The 17,349-nt window shown below is 38.3% G+C and overlaps 1 protein-coding gene and 1 long non-coding RNA gene across 2 annotated transcripts in view; both read left to right on the forward strand.

The window, feature by feature from the left end:
- LOC104945164 (myoD family inhibitor domain-containing protein) overlaps positions 1–17,349 on the forward strand; it is a 41,211-nt gene that overhangs the window by 18,259 nt on the left and 5,603 nt on the right. The gene's annotated exons all lie outside the window — the stretch shown is intronic.
- Positions 862–1,464, forward strand: LOC104945162 (uncharacterized). The gene is made up of 3 exons (XR_798310.1): positions 862–953; positions 1,050–1,215; positions 1,404–1,464. It is a non-coding gene; the product is annotated as an uncharacterized lncRNA (long non-coding RNA).

Consider the following 17,349-nt stretch of genomic DNA (forward strand, 5'->3'; position numbering starts at 1 on the left):
CGGTAATTAATTTTTGGAATTAATTGCTTTAAAAATATTTAAAGCATTTAACGCATGTGCAGAATGGCCCGCCTCATACATCCCACCAGTGGCAGCGCTGGGGTAGGCTACAGCCATACCAAGAAATGGCTTAGCCCCACCACGAAAAATGATGTTAAAGTAAGCAAAATAAAGTCAGCCAACTCGCGCCGAGTAAATTGCACAGACAGCAGTTAGTAAGATTGATTTCAGTAGCCACTTGTCTGGAAATACCGAAGACTAGAAACGGTTTTGAAAACTTTTGTCACGTAGTGATCGTCTTCTCAATAAAACATCTTTGATAATGTCTTCTGGCCAATCAGAATCAAGATAACGGCGTGGTGTTGTTGCAGGAAGTCCCGACGGAGAATACTTTTGCTGTAGTACATCTCTCTATACATCGATACAACATTACGTGCTGATAGAAATCAACACGTAATGAAATAAGACCCCAGGGTTTGATGATTGATAGGTGTGTGGGCTGTCTTTCATTTTGACACACAGAACAATGTTATAATAAACATACATACTGTATGTTAAATGGATATATCCGCCTTCTTTCATTTATCTTTCCATTCCCACAACAATATACATAAAGAAATGGCATATTTTGGACATAGTTAGAATGGTGATTAATCATGATTAATAAATTTTTAAGCTGTGATTAATCTGATTAACATTTTTAATCGTTTGACAGCCCTAGTTTATGGATAGGAAATGTACCTACAGGACTCTTGAGTTTGTTACTTCATGGTTGAATGCACTTATTGTAAGTCGCTTTGGGTAAAAGTGTCAGCTAAATGTAATAATGTTCACCTAACTTTCTAAATGCTTTTCTCATACAGCTCAGCCCTTATAACTACGAGAGGATCGAAGTAGTGCTGAAGATCATTCAGGCCGCAGATGACACTGTGACAACCTTTTCTGTTAGTCGGGTAAGAAAAACACAAGGGTACATTTCAGATTAAAGAGTTTCTTCCCTTTTTAAAATATATGATATAGACTCTTAACACTGTCTTTCTTTCCCACAGGCAATGGGCCTCCTTCAGCACCTGAAGTCCTACAAGCGAGTCTCTCCTCCCTCAGAAGTGGAAACCGAGTATCTTCTGGAAAACAGCTTGATGCCAAACCTCCTGCCCAAAAGAAGACTGCCCTTCCACCCACTCATGCAGAACAAACACTACTGGAAGATCATCTGTGAGTTAGACACTCTATAGTTTCAGTATTATTGTTGACAAACTCAAATAGCTCTTATTATATTTAGTTAATCTCCCACCTGTTTCCTGTTGGTATCCGGCGTTATCTATGAGGAAGGAACTGCTCTATTTTCAGATATATTGCTGTGAGTGGGTGATACTTTAACAGTTTATCTTTCCTGTGTTTAGCTCCTGAGCTCAGTGAGGAGACCTTCCCTACTCTGCTGCTGATTAGCAAACTGATGAAGGTAAAGCACACTAATCTGAAAAGTAGCATTAAGGTCTTTACACAACAGTATTGGCAACCTCTGAAATATCCATATTGACCAATCAGAATTGAGTATTCAACTAAGCGGTGTAATAAGATCTTTTAGTCGCGAGTACTTTTACACAGAATATGGGCACTACGGAGCGAAAAGGCAGCAACATTTTGAATATTTTGAGTGAGGACTAGAAATCAACAACACATAAGGCGCATTCACACCGCAGTACTTTTCCCACAAAGGTTCCTGAGAACTCTTTAGTTCTCATGAACTAAGTACAGAGCGCGTTCACACCGGAATAAGTTCCTGGGGGAGGGATTAGGCAAATGAAGCCGCTGACGTCACTTCTTCTTCTTCTGCTTTGGGTTTACTGGCAGGCCGCAAACAACTTCACGGCGTATACTGCCACCCGAAGTCCCCGGAGTTGGGGACTGGCTTCAGTAGAAGCTGCTGGGACTCCCAGCAGCTTCTACTGAAGCCTTCCGAGTAAATCGCCAGAACGCCGACACCTCCTCATCTCCACCGCTCCCATGTTTTATTTTGTGTTGCCATAAGTTAGTCTCTCTGCGTTTCTGCGCTGGGCTAATGCTAATAATGCTAATGCGAGCATAATAAAATGGCGGCTTCACAAAACGTTTTGGGAGTTTTACGGGGCGTGGTTTGCAATCCGCCCAGCCAATCAGACATAGGAACCNTACCTCAAAGTCCTTGATCAAGGCACTCGCATCTTCTCCAAAGATGGTCCATGAGAACATCGGATGACAACTCTCGTTTTCGCTGAATGGGGATTCCACTCTGCAGAAAGAGCAGTCTTTCAACAACTAATACAATGTATTAACTCTGCACATTACTCAAGCTGAATTTGTTGCTTTACTGTAAAACTTTAATGTCAAACTGTTTCAATTTAAATTAACATTAAAGAAATGAAACATTGTCAGTATAGTATGTTGTGGAGGGATGCAAAGTAGGTGGCAAGAATAAAACAAAACATGGAACATTTGGCATATGAAACAGAAGAACGAGAAGAAGCCATGCTGATTGGATATATAATATATATATATTTACATGGTGGTGGGGGTGTCTTAGAAGATGTGGATAAATTGAAGGGGCAGAAACTAAGGGAGAAAAACAATAACTCGTTTAAGGAAAGACATGAGATGAATAATATGAGAAGTTTGCAAAGTAATGCAAGATTTGAACAGGAAGAGAGAAGTCAGAGGGTTTAAAGAGGAGGTTGTCAGATTAGGATAAATGAATATCTAAAAGTAATTAGTGATTGTAATTAACTTACACAAAGGAAATAAACTGCAATTGAGACAGGTGGAATTATTAAGGCAGTTAAGAAAGTAACCTGTATAAGTGGGGGGATAAACATGTTAATACCTGAAGTAGAACACTCATTTTTGCCCGTTGTCCCGCTCTCCGACAGCCCCCTTTTTTCCTCTTGGAAATGGACAACAGTTTTGGGAATAGAAGTCCAACATTGACATGAACTTTGGCTTCAAGATTTCAGTGTGGTGATCCTCCTGAAACTCTGCGCTGACCTGAAAGAGAGAAGATGAGAAAAGAGAAAAAAATACTTATGATTAAATTCATTGTCATTTCAATCCATCAAAACTAAAGTCCATATAGCTTTCAATAGGATTAAAACTGTGACAAATGCAGGTTATCAGTCTATAATGTCTGTGTTGACGCACTGCCTTAAAGAAACATTCCCTTAACTCACTTGCGAGACATCAAACGAGACAGGCCATCTGTCCCTTGATAGTCTTTCGATGCTCATCTTAGACTGATGACATCATGTTCTTCCTAATGTGCAAAAGTTCTGCCATCAAGATCCTTGATGGCTGTGCTGTCTTTCTTCTTTGATTCAGCGATTAGTTGGTCTTGATCCAGCTCGTGTTTGTTCCTTCGTGTGGTCCTGACAAAAACAGTCAATACAAATGATTGGAGTTGCAAGTTTTCAGAGCCAGGATCTTCATTGCAAGTATACAATGCAGAAGTAAAGTGCTTAATAGTCTTGTGACCAATTTTTCAGGGATATAATTAGTAGGTTTGTATTATCAAGTTCCCTAGATATTGTATATAGTTACTGTTTAATGTTTCTAACAAATGCTTCCTGGCCTTTGCAATCAAACATGGTCCAAAATCAAGGTGGCAACTAATTTAGCTTATTCACACGATTGTTTCAGTGTTTAATAAAAGAATGACATTCACCTCCTCTGTTTTGTTTTCTCCCGGTTCAACTTCTCTCCGTTAGCGCAGTCGGTTCTGTGAAACAGATATTGAAAAATATTTATCAATGCTTCACGAAAAAATATTCAACTTTACTTGCTGCTAGCCATCATCAAGTGTTTCCCCTAATAAATAACTGACAAAAACATAAGTTGGGCCCAAGAGGCCCCCACTCCTCTTAAAGAAAATGGGCAATGCCTTATTAGAGATAATGTGAAAACAGTTTGCATAAGCATATAGGCAAGACTGTGTGTTGTGTGTGGTGTGTGTGTGTGTGTGATGTGTGTGTGTCACATTTCGTAGTATACTGAGCAGATTTTTGACATGTTTCTTTAAATGATTTTGGGTGTCAGTTGTGTGTGGAGAGAGTCTTCACATGTGGTATGTGAGACGGTATTTCTGAATAATACCGTTAAAGTTACCCATCTTATCTAGCATTTAGTGATATCTACACATTTTTTTCAAGTGGTTTTGACTTAGCTGTAGGGTTACTATTGCGATTGACTTAGGATCAATGATGCGTATTACAAAACACTTTAAGCTCAATTGTATATGTTATACGTACCAAGCGTGTCTTGTAGACCATACTTGGATTTCGTTTACTCTACATTTACTCCAGATTCTAGTGAGAAACCTAGACAGCATCTAAGCCAATGCTTCGCAGCTTTTAGGATTTAGGCGTGCCAATAATTGTTGAGTGTCACAAAGATGAGTGAGCGAAGATACAAAATTGAGAACATGCAATCGTGTTTAGTTTTAGGCTTTACAGAGTGCTCATATCGCAGGCAAGACGAACACCTGCTGGTGTCGCGGATGATGCAGACGTTATCTGAAGTATCACTAACTCAATGCTACTTGGCATGATACAGTGATGACCGCGGTGCTCAAAGATTGGGTCAACTTGAACCACCAGGACTACCTTTACAGCAAACAAGGTGGATTTACTGCCTTTATATTAGTCCATACATTCGCGAGCGAGAGCTAGGGTTGAGCGTGTTACTCCGGGCATCGCGCGGTGTTGGCAGTATAAGTTGAGTCATGACAAACTGGCGACATTCTATTATTTCGTCATAGGATTCCGGCGGCGTGTACATTGAGGACCCATTTGTTGACTTACCAGGAAAGAAACATCGTTTGTCGTTTACGTTCATCTTCTTGCTATATCTGACCTTCCTAAGATCACTTTGCCTGCCACATTCCAGTACTCGTATGTGAGGTTGTGGGTGAGGAGGGCCGATATCGTGACGCTTACAGGGAGGTATCGGACATTACAAAGTAGGTGACTGTGTGGATGCCTGTTCAAAAATTGCAAACTTCAATAAATCATTTAAATTATATATTTGTGTCCGACCTTTCATTTGTTCATCGTTCTTTAATGTGATGTATAGTGCTCTTTGAATGTGTCCATACCTTCAGACAGCCCTAAAAGTAAAAACACAGTTGTTTATTCACAGCCCGAACGCTCATCGAGATGACTGGATCAGTCATGACAACTTGTGATCAGCTCCGATTAAATTGTGATTATCCAAATTCTGTAGCTAACTCCACCCAGGGAGCACGTTTATTTATGAAATACCTGTATCTCCTCTCACACAACAAGACTCTACACTGTGCAGGAAAAAAACAATTACATACATGAAAATAACCTTGATGCATGGGAATTAAACACACAACTATCTTCCGTGGCTATACTGATATGTCACAGTAACGGTAAACCACAGAAAAGTAAGTCCAGCCGGGCACAAGTTGAATACATATAATACGGTAGTTCTCTTATGCCTTTAAGCCTATAAGTCTTAAACCATAAGAACCCGGACCCAATTTCTACTTTTGGGGAATTAAAGGGAACGTCATCTAGACTAAATAGACACATTTCTGACAAGTAAACCCCCTAGTGTCAAATATCTGGGCTTTAATCGGTAAAGTACTTCTTATTTATAACTTAATTAACGAGAAGGATGATGTTTTTGGTTTGCATTTGTTTGAACATACTATGAATTGAAGAATAAAGCATATGTTAACCTAAATATAATTGATCAGCTAAATTAATGAACCAGACCATAATCATATTTCTAGTTGTGCATATATGTCACTCCGGGTTTACTGTGAATGTTTAGGTTTAAAGTCCCGATGTGACAACAATGTGTCACAGCCATATTTATGGCATTTGTGTCATATCAATTTCATCAAGAAATGTTTCCACAACAGGTTATGTAATGTAATCAGAGCATACCTTTTATTAGTCCCACAGGATGTGGGACATTACATTTGTTACAGCAGAAAGAGAGCCGAAGACAGCTTAATGTTTAACAAATGACATGTCATGTAAGCATTTTTATTCTTAAATGGCTTGAATATTAACTTTATCAACAAAAAACCTTTCCAAATCTAGCTAGTTCTGTCACATGTTTTAGCCTGACACATGGACATCTTGGACATGTTGTTATGGGAAGACAAAAGCAAATGACAAGGACCATGACCCCAGACTGTTCAGTGTGTGTCACTTTGGGACTTCATGAGATAAAAAAGGCTAAAGCTGTATAAGGAACTTTCCAGAACATTTAAATTTCCTGTGACACCCGTGTCTAAGCAATTCTGTCTGCCTTCCGTGTTCCTGTTGTTATTTACTTCCTCTCTGCCTTCTTCTGATGATTTATCTGATAGTTTGTGTGTTTAATTCCCATGCATCAAGGTTATTTTCATGTATGTAATTGTTTTTCCTGCACAGTGTAGAGTCTTGTTGTGATGAGAGGGATACAGGTATTTCATAAAATAAACGTGCTCCCTGGAGGTTAGCTACAGAATTGATATCACAATTTAATCGGAGCTGATCACAAGTTGTCATGACTGATCCAGTCATCTCGATGAGCGTTCGGGCTGTGAATAAACAACTTGTGTTTTACTTTTAGGCTGTCTGAAGGTATGGACAGCTATCAAGGCTACTATACATCACATTAAGAACGATGAACAAATGAAAGTCTGACACAAATATATAATTTAAATGATTTATTGAAGTTTGCAATGTTTTGAACAGGCATCCACACAGTCACCTACTTTGTAATGTTCGATACCTTCCTGTAAGCGTCACAATATCGGCCTCTCACCCACAACCTCACATACGAGTACTGAATGTGCAGCAAAGTGATTTTAGGAAGGCAGATATAGCAAAAGATGAACGTAAACGACAAACGATGTTTCTATCCTGGTAAGTCAACAATGGGTCCTCAATGTACACGCCCCGGATTCCTATGACGAAAATAATAGAATGTCGCCAGTTGTCATTGACTCAACTTATACTGCAACACCGGTTCATAAAGCCTCATTTAATTTCATGCACAAAACTGTCTTTAAGGATTTTAATGAAATGTAGAATTAAGTGGAGACTACATGGAAAATTGTTCCTGTCTGAATATAGGAAATTCATTTTTTACTTTGGATACAAATGCAGGGCAGGTAAATACTAATCCAGTAGGTGGCAGAAAGTTACCTTGGTTTACAATATCTACAATTCAATCACTAATTGCTCAGTCCACAAGACATCTTTTGTAAAGAGAAGATGTATTCAGTCTCTCTGCTCATCTGTCACTCATACATGCGTTATATTCCTAATGTACAGCTTATCCACATGTGTATGGTGTAAATTTGGAATCTTTTACCAATACTACATTATTGTTTTGCAGATTCATAGCTGTGCTGCTTTTGTTGTTTGAATTGTTATGTCATGGCAAGCGGGATACTCTTACAATTGTGTCTGCAAAAATATAAAATAATATGTTCAGGGTCTTTGTTCTTTACCTTGATATCCGTCTCGATGTATACTTTTTCCTAATGCTATGCAGCCATGCCTTTGGTCCTATATATCTGCATTCATCATGTGATTGCAGTCTGAAAACCATTCTAAGTTTTTGTTATGTTGTCCCTTTACATTACAGGAAGCCACTGCAGGAGTGTAAAATGTGGTGTGTTTAAAAAAAACGATAATAATATTAGAAATAAAAAATGATAATGTAAAATAAATACTGTGTACCCACACATCAAGACATGACTATGCAGAAATGTTCAAAGTTGAGTCATTTCATTGTTCTCAGTCAGGCTGTGTTTTCACACTCCAGTGTACGCTGCATTTATCAACAGCCAAAATTAAACACTTTTTTTTTTTTCAACAGATGTTCCAATATGCTATTAAAAAAGAAGTGCCAACACTACTGTAAATAGCTCTTTGATAACAGTTTGACAGCGGTAAAACTGCAGAGCTGTTTTTGTTATATCTAAATAAAGTCACAGACAACTATACTTGTCTTTTCCCAAAGCCCCTCTGTTTTAATCATGAAAGACAATAAATGATTCTTGTTTTGAGGCATTTTGTTTGTGTGTGACTCTTTGAATATCAACCAGAAAAGCAATGTTTTTCCTGCAAAGGAAGGGAACTGGCAATCACCACCTCATGTTTTGTCTGTATATTATGTTACACTAAACATTGTATATGTATATCATGGCAAAGTAGACTTTGTAAAATAATGATATATATTATTTGAATATAATTTATGGAGACAGTCACCACGTAAGCATGTTACCATCAAGCCTAAAATAAAAATGATCTATAGATGTAGCTTTCCCTGTTTTTCACATCCTGGTAATGAAGTGCTTTTCTCACTTTTCTAATTCCCTGTGTGACACTGACTCCTCCCTCTCAGGTAGAAACACAACTCCATCAGTTCTCTCCCATCCTCACTCCAAACTGCAAGACTTGGAGACATCAACTCTGCCTGGCTGCTCTCAATCCCACTATCAACGGTATGTATCTTTAATATCATCCACACCAAAATGCTTTGAGGAGATTTTACTGCTTGTATGTTTTTAGGAATTTAAACTAAAGTGACACTAATATTTGTGCTCAATTTAGGGCTGTTTTTTATGTCTCTCTAATATATATGTTTTAAGGATCTTGACATACTTTCTCACTCATGCACCGCAAAGATTTGTTATGATTAATGTAAGTTGGACTTCATGCAAGCATTACTCATGCCCTGCAAAGGAAACATACATTAAGTAAATATAATCTATGACAAATAACATTTGTATGTATACTGAATTCATATTTCATTTAGGCAACCTTTTGTCAATTTTTAGTTACATTACAGTATGTTGGTATGCCAATCTTATTTTTGCATGAGGTGTAGAAGCACTTGATATCCATACATTAAGAATGAAAGATGCTGAAATATAAGTGTTTTTTTCCTGATTTCATTTACATGCAACTCATTTCAAACATCACAGATTTATAACCTCCATCTAGCGTAGTATTGTAAATTGCATCACCATTGTTTAATTATATGTGAAGCCTTGCTTTGTTTATTAAAGTATTGCAAATTATTTATTTTTCTCTCTTTGTATGTTCCTAAAAAGCATCCCCGTCCTCTGTGGCACTTCTTTTTCTTCCCATGTCTCACAGGGTCACATATAAGTGTTATTTAGAGATGATGTTGAAATGTATTTACAGTGTGTGTGTCTCACAGCTTATTTACTGTTGACTGTTTTCTTTCAGGAGCTGAGCTGGCATGCCTGAGTCTCCTCTGAGTCCCCCGGCAGCCCGTCAAACCACAGCCAGCAGCCTCCTCAGCCACACACACGTCGGTGCAGGAGGGAGAGCAGCTAATGGGGACTCCTGCAGTCGAGTGAGCGCTGAAAACTGGCAGAGTCTCCACCGTAAACAGGTATCTTCATCCTCCTACTACTCCTCAACCTCCCACTCGTCCTCCTCTTCTTCCTCCTCTTCATAAGTGGGAAATAGAACATTGTTAGGCAAACAGATGTCAAGAGTAATACCTGCTCCATATTGGACGTCCTCTGACAGGACAGCGTACCTGGAGCCTCTGTTGACAGTGGCAGAGATTTCATATGACATGTGATCCGGGCTGGGAGTTGACACGCAGAACTCTGTTTGTCCTTCAGTATTAGTTTGTGAGTCAGAGCCAGGGAGAAGGAGTGATTTTCCACAGAGACCTAGGCCAAACAGATGCACGTGAAAGGCAAATAGGCATGACCCGAATTAATTGTATGGTTGTCTGTTGTGATTCCATCCTGGGGAATCTTAATCTACGAGGATCAATGAAACAACAGGATAATGAATGCCTGCTAAACGCATTTTCCTTCAGTCTGTTTTCACGTCTTGTCAGTCTCTTTTCTCTTAATTCACTTTCTAAACCTGGACAAGGCACACACATTTTGACCCAACAGTATTTTAATAAACAATCATAGAAAAACATGCCATTTTCCTGAGTAAAGGTTCTACTAGCCCTGACTGTAACTGGTGAGCTGAATTTCTAAGCATGCTATGTTTTTTGTAATTTTCAATGACAATGTCATGATGCCACTGTTGCAGAGTGTGATTTAAGAGTTCAAACATGATAATGAGTGTGATATTGAAGTTTTTCTAACTCCATACTCTGAACATTTTTACAAATGAAGGCTATTTACAGTTAATATCAGTTCTCTCTTTTCACAAAAAATGAAGACATCCATCTGTAATGTATTTCCATTCTAACTGCAGCATCCAATCTGCACACAACGAATGGTTTTCTAATCATTTGTAAAGCATGATAATGGAGCCAGCTGTTCGTCAGTGCCTTACTGAACAAAGAAATTCAGGAAAGTGTAAATCTACGGCTGCATGTAGCAATTATTTTCTTTGTATATTAACAATTAATTAGTTTTCAGTATTTTGACAATCAATCAAATGACAATTGTTGATCAATACCTTTTCAGGAAATCACACATTTACCTATTTAAATTGCTTGTGTTGTCTCACTTAAACTGAATAAAAAAAGAACATGGTTAAGTTAGGAAATAAGGTAAGTTAGGTAGTGCAAGAGATGATTTGTATTTATTTTAACACACAAGGTTTATTGGCTGGTGCACATACTGTAATGTTAATGAATTAGATGTTTTGTTTGTTTTGTCAAATTGAAATAGGTAAGTTTACCCTACTAAAGTTTGGTTTTGTACATTTTGGAAAAGCCACTGCCGCTGTACTGTTTTCCTCACATTTAAAAAATACTTGTTTGTGTATCATGCAAGCTACATTATTACATTTGCTGTGCCATTGTGTTTATTTTTCATGTAATTTCTATATTGTTTGAAACGTTCTAGTTTTTTTTTATCAGTCTAGTCAAACCACAGGAGGTTACGTCAAAGGACTGATGACAAAAATGAATCCGTAGTCCCTGATGTGTTCCTCTTTCATTACATCGTGCAAACCGCTGAGATATTACTCCAACATAAGGCTTCACTGAAACCAAAGCACATCAGGGAACAGCTGTTACACATATCTTTATATTGACTACCACCTCACATCTCTAGAAAAAACTGAATATTGTTCAAATAATAAATTAAATATTTCCCTTAACAATCAATTGACTGAATAACCGTTTTTTTTGCATTATTTGTAATTCATTTCTGAATTTGTAAGTGATGTTTCTTATTCATGGGGATTGCTGTTGCCTCTGTTTGACTACAATGGTGGACGACCACTCTGTCATTTGTCACTCCATCAGTCACAGTGCAGGTCAGTTATTATTCTGTGAGTGTTTGCCTTTATTAATACCCATACACTTCTATTAGGAGTCACAACAAGCATGCAATTGTGTTGCTAATTACCTGGTCAGCCTATCTCCCATCTCATTTAGGGTCAATGACACAATCCAGCATGATGATGTTCACAAAGGGTTGACAGCACTATTTTGTAATTGGATTGGGGGAAAAAAAATACTGTTTAACACCTGACACTTGCCTCCGTCCCACTCACTTGTACGCCTGCCTTCACTCTGCCTGCCTCCTTCCTCATCTTTGTATCCTCTTCTTCCTGAAGGTGTTTCTGGCGATGATGGCACCTCAGCAGATGCAGCAGCTCCTGTCCCCAAACCAGCTGCAGGCTCTGATCCACCAGAAGCAGCAGGCCCTTCTGCTACAGCAGGTATTTATACAAATACTGTTATTTACTTCTAATAATAACACATTGCATTCAGGCTTACTGAAATATAGCCTACCTGTGCAGGATACAATTTCAGTATTTGTTAAAAAACATGTATTGCTGAAATTATTGTAACTAAAGGAATCAATATAAAGTGCCCTATTAGTGTGTTGATGAGCTATAGTTTAGCAAAATTGTCCTTAAATATAATTTGTATTATTAAAATTGAAACAGTAATATATTTTACTGTAAAAAGTTTGAACAGCTAAACAGCAAGATAGTATCTGGCACAACAGTTAGCTCAGCCAAGTAAATGTAGGTATACACATTTTCTAGGAAATAAGCTAGTTTACCCAACAACAAAGACATGTTTTAGGAACATATTGTCTTGTTAAGCTAGAGCAGAAATTTCAAACTGGAAAACAATTCAGAAAATTCAGTTATTGAGTTAGGTAAGTTGCTAATGTTACAGTTAAATTAGCTAGGTACCATAGCTAGCATCAGCCTTCCAAGATAGCCGCTAAGCTACCGCACAGCTATCAAAGTAAACACGGCCCACTGAGGCAAAAATGAATAACAAATACATTGGATTGTATGTATGTATTTTGGTTGACAATAATTTTTTGCTATTTAGCCTGTCTGACCACTTTACCCACTGGCATTTAACTCAGTGATTTATTGCTAATGTTGTTGTCACTGTGCCATTAAACAACACATATTATGGAAATTGTGCTACGTTGTCAAAATAAAAAAATTGTTTTATATCAAGATCTAGGGATGCATAAATATGTTTAACTGTTGGTCAATTGTAATTCAAAAGTTTAGCACACCTATATTGTACTGTTTTTGGTTACCTGTTCTTAACATTTAAGAATAGGGTGATTATTTTATGATAATCTATTATAATCATTTTCCATGACTGTTTCTCTAGCAACATTTGAAGGAGTTTTACAAGAAGCAACAAGAGATTCATCTGCAGCTGCTTCAACAGAAGCCCAGCAAGAAAGTGGTGAAAGAGGTGAGCTGTTATTTGGGGTTTGTTTTTTTATTTTTTATGTATTTATTTGTTTTACTGGTTTGGCACCAACGTTATTATAGCATCCATCTTGGCGCAAAAGCTCTTCTGTAATTTCAATTGAATTTGGTAAATGTGTTAAAAACTGTCATAGCCTGTAAGTGACACAAATAGTGAACATTTAATATCTTATTTATTTGTACAAATTAGGAAAACATTTTTGTGTGCTTTGTCACTTGCTTTTGGGATTATGGAATATTTGTATGTAATACAAGTGGAGGTATTTGTTAAAGGAAGCTTTTAAAGATGCAGTACATGCCACTGATTTTAGCCCAGAATCAATAACACCTGAACTTTTGAAAGAACATCCATAACATTAATCTGTTTGCAACTCATATCAATATTCCAATTACTGTATATAGACTATTCTGCACTTTTTATCATATTATATTTTATTGTATCTATTTGTATCTGTTTTATTGTGTTGCACTGTTGGAGGAGCCCGTGACCTAGGGTTTCCATTGTCATAACTCCACTGTAGCTATGTACAAATGACATTAAAAGCCTTGAAACTTGAAACTACTACCTCACTATTTTCTGAACTGTCTCTTCCTCCTGCAGCTCCCTGCTCAGCAGCTTGTGTTCCAGCAGCTCCTCCAGCTCCAGCAGCAGCAGCAGATCCTCCGGGCGCAGAGACCCGTCCTCTCCTCTGCTGCCCTCCCCCCAGGTCACTATGCTTCACCTCCCTCAGATTTAATTGTTTATTTCACACATGGCAGTTATTTTAAAACAAAACATGTACACTTACTGGTTGTTGTTTTTTATAGCGCATGGTTGAGGAAAGGAGAAGAAAATCATATTTTACCTGCCCCTTCTTACAAAAAGAAAAAAGGGCAAAAAATGAAATAACCATTTTAATGGTTATTTCATTTTTTGCCCTTTTTTCTTTTTGTAAGAAGGGGCAGGTAAAATATGATTTTCTTCTCCTTTCCTCAACCATGCGCTATAAAAAACAACNGCATTTAGGGGCGTGGCTTTGCGAAAGGTCAATTGTCCAAGTGGTTTGACGCTTAATTCAAAGCTTCATTTTGCCATCACTAGTGGTGGTCCTGTCACTGACCTTTATTCTGCAGACCCTGCATACCGCTGTTCTCTTCTTATTAGCGTCATCGACAACATAATCCTTGAATTCAAACTTGACTATTTTTGGAGTAACGCTAGCCGCTTCCATAGTGGGTTGCCAGGTTTGCGCGCATGGCGCTATAATCACCCAATCACATTTCGAAAAAACTAAACGTAATATCTCAATACAAAAACAAACGCAAATATTTAATTAAAAAAAGTCAAGTCCTTTCAAGTCATCTGTCTCAAGCTTAAGTCAAGTCTCAAGTCATGAATACCAAGTCAAAGTCAAGTCAAGTCTTTCATCTATGTTAGTCAAGCAGGTCTCAAATCCAAAATTATGCGACTGGAGTCTGACTCGAGTCAAGTCATGTGACTCGAGTCCCCACCTCTGGTATCTACAGATAAATATTAAGCCTGACAAAGTACTTAACGTCTAATATATTGCTTTACTGAAATGTTAACTATGTTGAAGCACTTATTTGAACTGATATTATACATACTAATTATACTCTTATAAGATGTATGTAGATAGTATAATAAATGTGCAGAATATGACAGTTTAATGGTGGAGGTATATACACACATATTGATAGATGTCTTGTAGTGCACTGTTGATGAACCTGCGAGCCAAGTTTTTCATCATTGCATAACTACACCGTAGTTGTGTATGATATGTCAATAAACCTTAGAAAATCTTGAAATCTTGATAGAGATATTTAAAAATATCCATTATATACATTCTTCAATTAACTGTTAGTAGAGAATAACGAGTAATGCCCCGTTGGAGTCCAGTTTTGGATAGTCTGCCGTGGTTTCATTCCATCTCATAGAGCTGTCCAATCACAGAGCTTGAAGATTCAGTATTCTGAGGCTCTGAGCCCCATTTATTTTCCTCACGGATGGCAAAAAAGGTCCGACATTATACGATTTAAAATAAAAACAATAATCGTGGCTTGATATTGAGTAAGAAAATGTTTTTATGAACCACACAGCTTCTGGTCTTCCAAGACCCGACCGGACAAAAAGACGTGGTGCAGGCACGAAACATACTACCAATAGAAATACATTGCTTTTAAAATCGTTCTGTGTGACTAAATGATGATTAAAAGAAACAAGATCATTGACCCAACGCAGTCCCCCATTGTTGTTGTTGTGAGCGGCGTTGGGGAGAAAATCAGCGACTTAAACGGTGATGCCATGACGCAGCAGCGGCATCACCAGTCGGGCTCTGAGCGGTGGAAACAAGTGGTGCTACAGAGAAGAACCAGTTAAGCACCAGAAAAGCACAAGAACGGTTCTTGAACCGGAACCAGTTGGGTGGAAAAGGGGCATTGGACATCTTCCACACAAACACGTTGCTCAATCAGTGTCAAAATATTTAAAACGTCATCATCCGTGTCTATATCCCGAAGATGACTTATCCACCCGAGTACTTCGAAAAAGTCTTCAATATGGGCCAAAATAGTATCTGTTGGTAAACCGTGTTGATCAATTTGATCTGCTAAGGATAGCATGGCATCTTAGAGCCCACCGACGTCTTCCATGTTGTCTGCCCCGCCTTATTTTCATTTAGTAGTTTTCCTTATTTTTATTCAGTAGAATAAATAAATGTGGCATTATGAAATAAAAGTCTCTTGAAATAAATCAATGTAGCATTATGAAATAAAAGTCCCATGAAATAAATAAATGTGTATTTAAATGTACATTTATATATATTCATTGCCTCATTTATTCATTTCAGAATTTATTTCATAGGTATACTTATTTATATGTATGTATTTATTTATGTATTTATTTAGACGGCTTAAACTGCATTCCGTACATAATGAGTTAGATCTCTCCACAATGTGCTTGTCTTAATAAAACCTGCATGTTTTTCATTTTTTTATTTGCATTTAAAAAATGTATATACAGTATATGGCTACAATGCATGTAACCAGGTTGAAAATAACCCTTAAAGTGAAATTAAAACAAGATAATGAATATGTTGTTTAGTTATAAGTGTTGTTAAAATATCTAGTTCATGCAAAGATAACGATTAAAATATATTTCATAATCGTTTAAAAAGGGAAAGTGTAATAAATATGTTTTAAAGACTAAAATGTATAATTTATAAATATTGTGTTTTATTTTGAAAGTTCATGGTTCAAAGAGGAAGTAGTGTTTGTGAATAAGGAAAATGCTGGTCGCTGACTGGTTCAAGGGGCGGGTTCAGGTTCGCAGGAAGTGAATGCGGGGAGAAAGAGAGTTTGCGTTAGAGCAGGGGTCGGCAACCTTTTTGATATGAAGTGCCATTTTAAAAAAAAATTGTTATCAGCGTGCCGACGATCGAGAATTATCAACGGGGGGGGGGGTTGAGGAGCTTGACGCTCGTGAACTATTAGCCGGAGGGCGGGGGAGCCTCGCTGCGGGGAAGCAGTGTGTGGACCTGTCAACGAAACATACACATTTACCACATTTAAATAATTGGTTTAAACGGCATAATAATAAGGACAATCGTCCGTTCTGTGACTCTCCAGAACACACGTTATGGTATTAGGGTCATGCAGAGTGAGAAGAGATCGCTGTCCCTTTAAGAGAGAGAGAGAGGGGTGTGGCTTGTGCATCTGTGTGTGTGGATGGTAGAGCGACAGTGAGCGAGCGTGTGTATGTTTCTGGAAGTGAAACGAGGAAGCAGAAAAACCAGAGATCTGTGATGTATTTTGTGAACAGAAGAACAGCTAAATAGAGTGAACGAGTCCTCCCAAGAAGAAGCATCGCTCTCTCCGCAGATCATTTAAGCTAAAGTGGGTTATTGAACCTAGAAGCGTTGAATATGCTTCGCCACGCAAAAACTGCGACATTATGACAAGCTCTTAAAAGGGATGTACTGCAATTAGCTCGAAGTGCTGTCCTCAATGTGGTGAAACGATCAGCACTGCCCACGGAGGAAAGCGGGCCAGAAAGTCAGCGGAGGCTGCGTTGCGACGCGTGCATGGCTTTTCTGCAGGTAGACGGCGCATCTGGGCGGCAGTCATCGTTCAAGGATCCGAAAAATCATTAACATATTAATTGCACCTATATTCCATTATTACCTATGTGGTGCCCACTGGTTACGGTTGCGCGTGCAGCATTGAGCACTGCGGCGATGCCTCAGGGGTTGCCGGACCCCTGCGTTAGGAGTCATGGATGTATAATAAGAAATGAATATACAGCAGTTTGGATAGGCGGCCTATGTTCATTCCTTGACTGGATAGTTGCTCGATTGGGCGCATGTGTGACAGACAAAGCAATGGCCCTCTTATTGAGGAGCGCCGAAACGTCACGAAAATTATTCACATTATGTAATGCATATAAGCCATTCTTCTGTTGGTGCATGCCATGGGTACAAGGTTTAAACTCATGTAGAGTAAGCTGAACGGTCACATGAACGTGGACGAGACGGCGCTGGTCCCGTGGGTTATATTAGATGGCCACATTTCATAATGACCGAAATAACTCTCGGAATAAAACGTATAATTGACATGTTACCGGCTTGAGGACCGAATG

This window comes from Notothenia coriiceps, unplaced genomic scaffold, assembly GCF_000735185.1.
Source record: "Notothenia coriiceps isolate Sejong01 unplaced genomic scaffold, NC01 NC01_scaffold00009245, whole genome shotgun sequence".
Classification (NCBI taxonomy): Eukaryota; Metazoa; Chordata; class Actinopteri; order Perciformes; family Nototheniidae; genus Notothenia; species Notothenia coriiceps.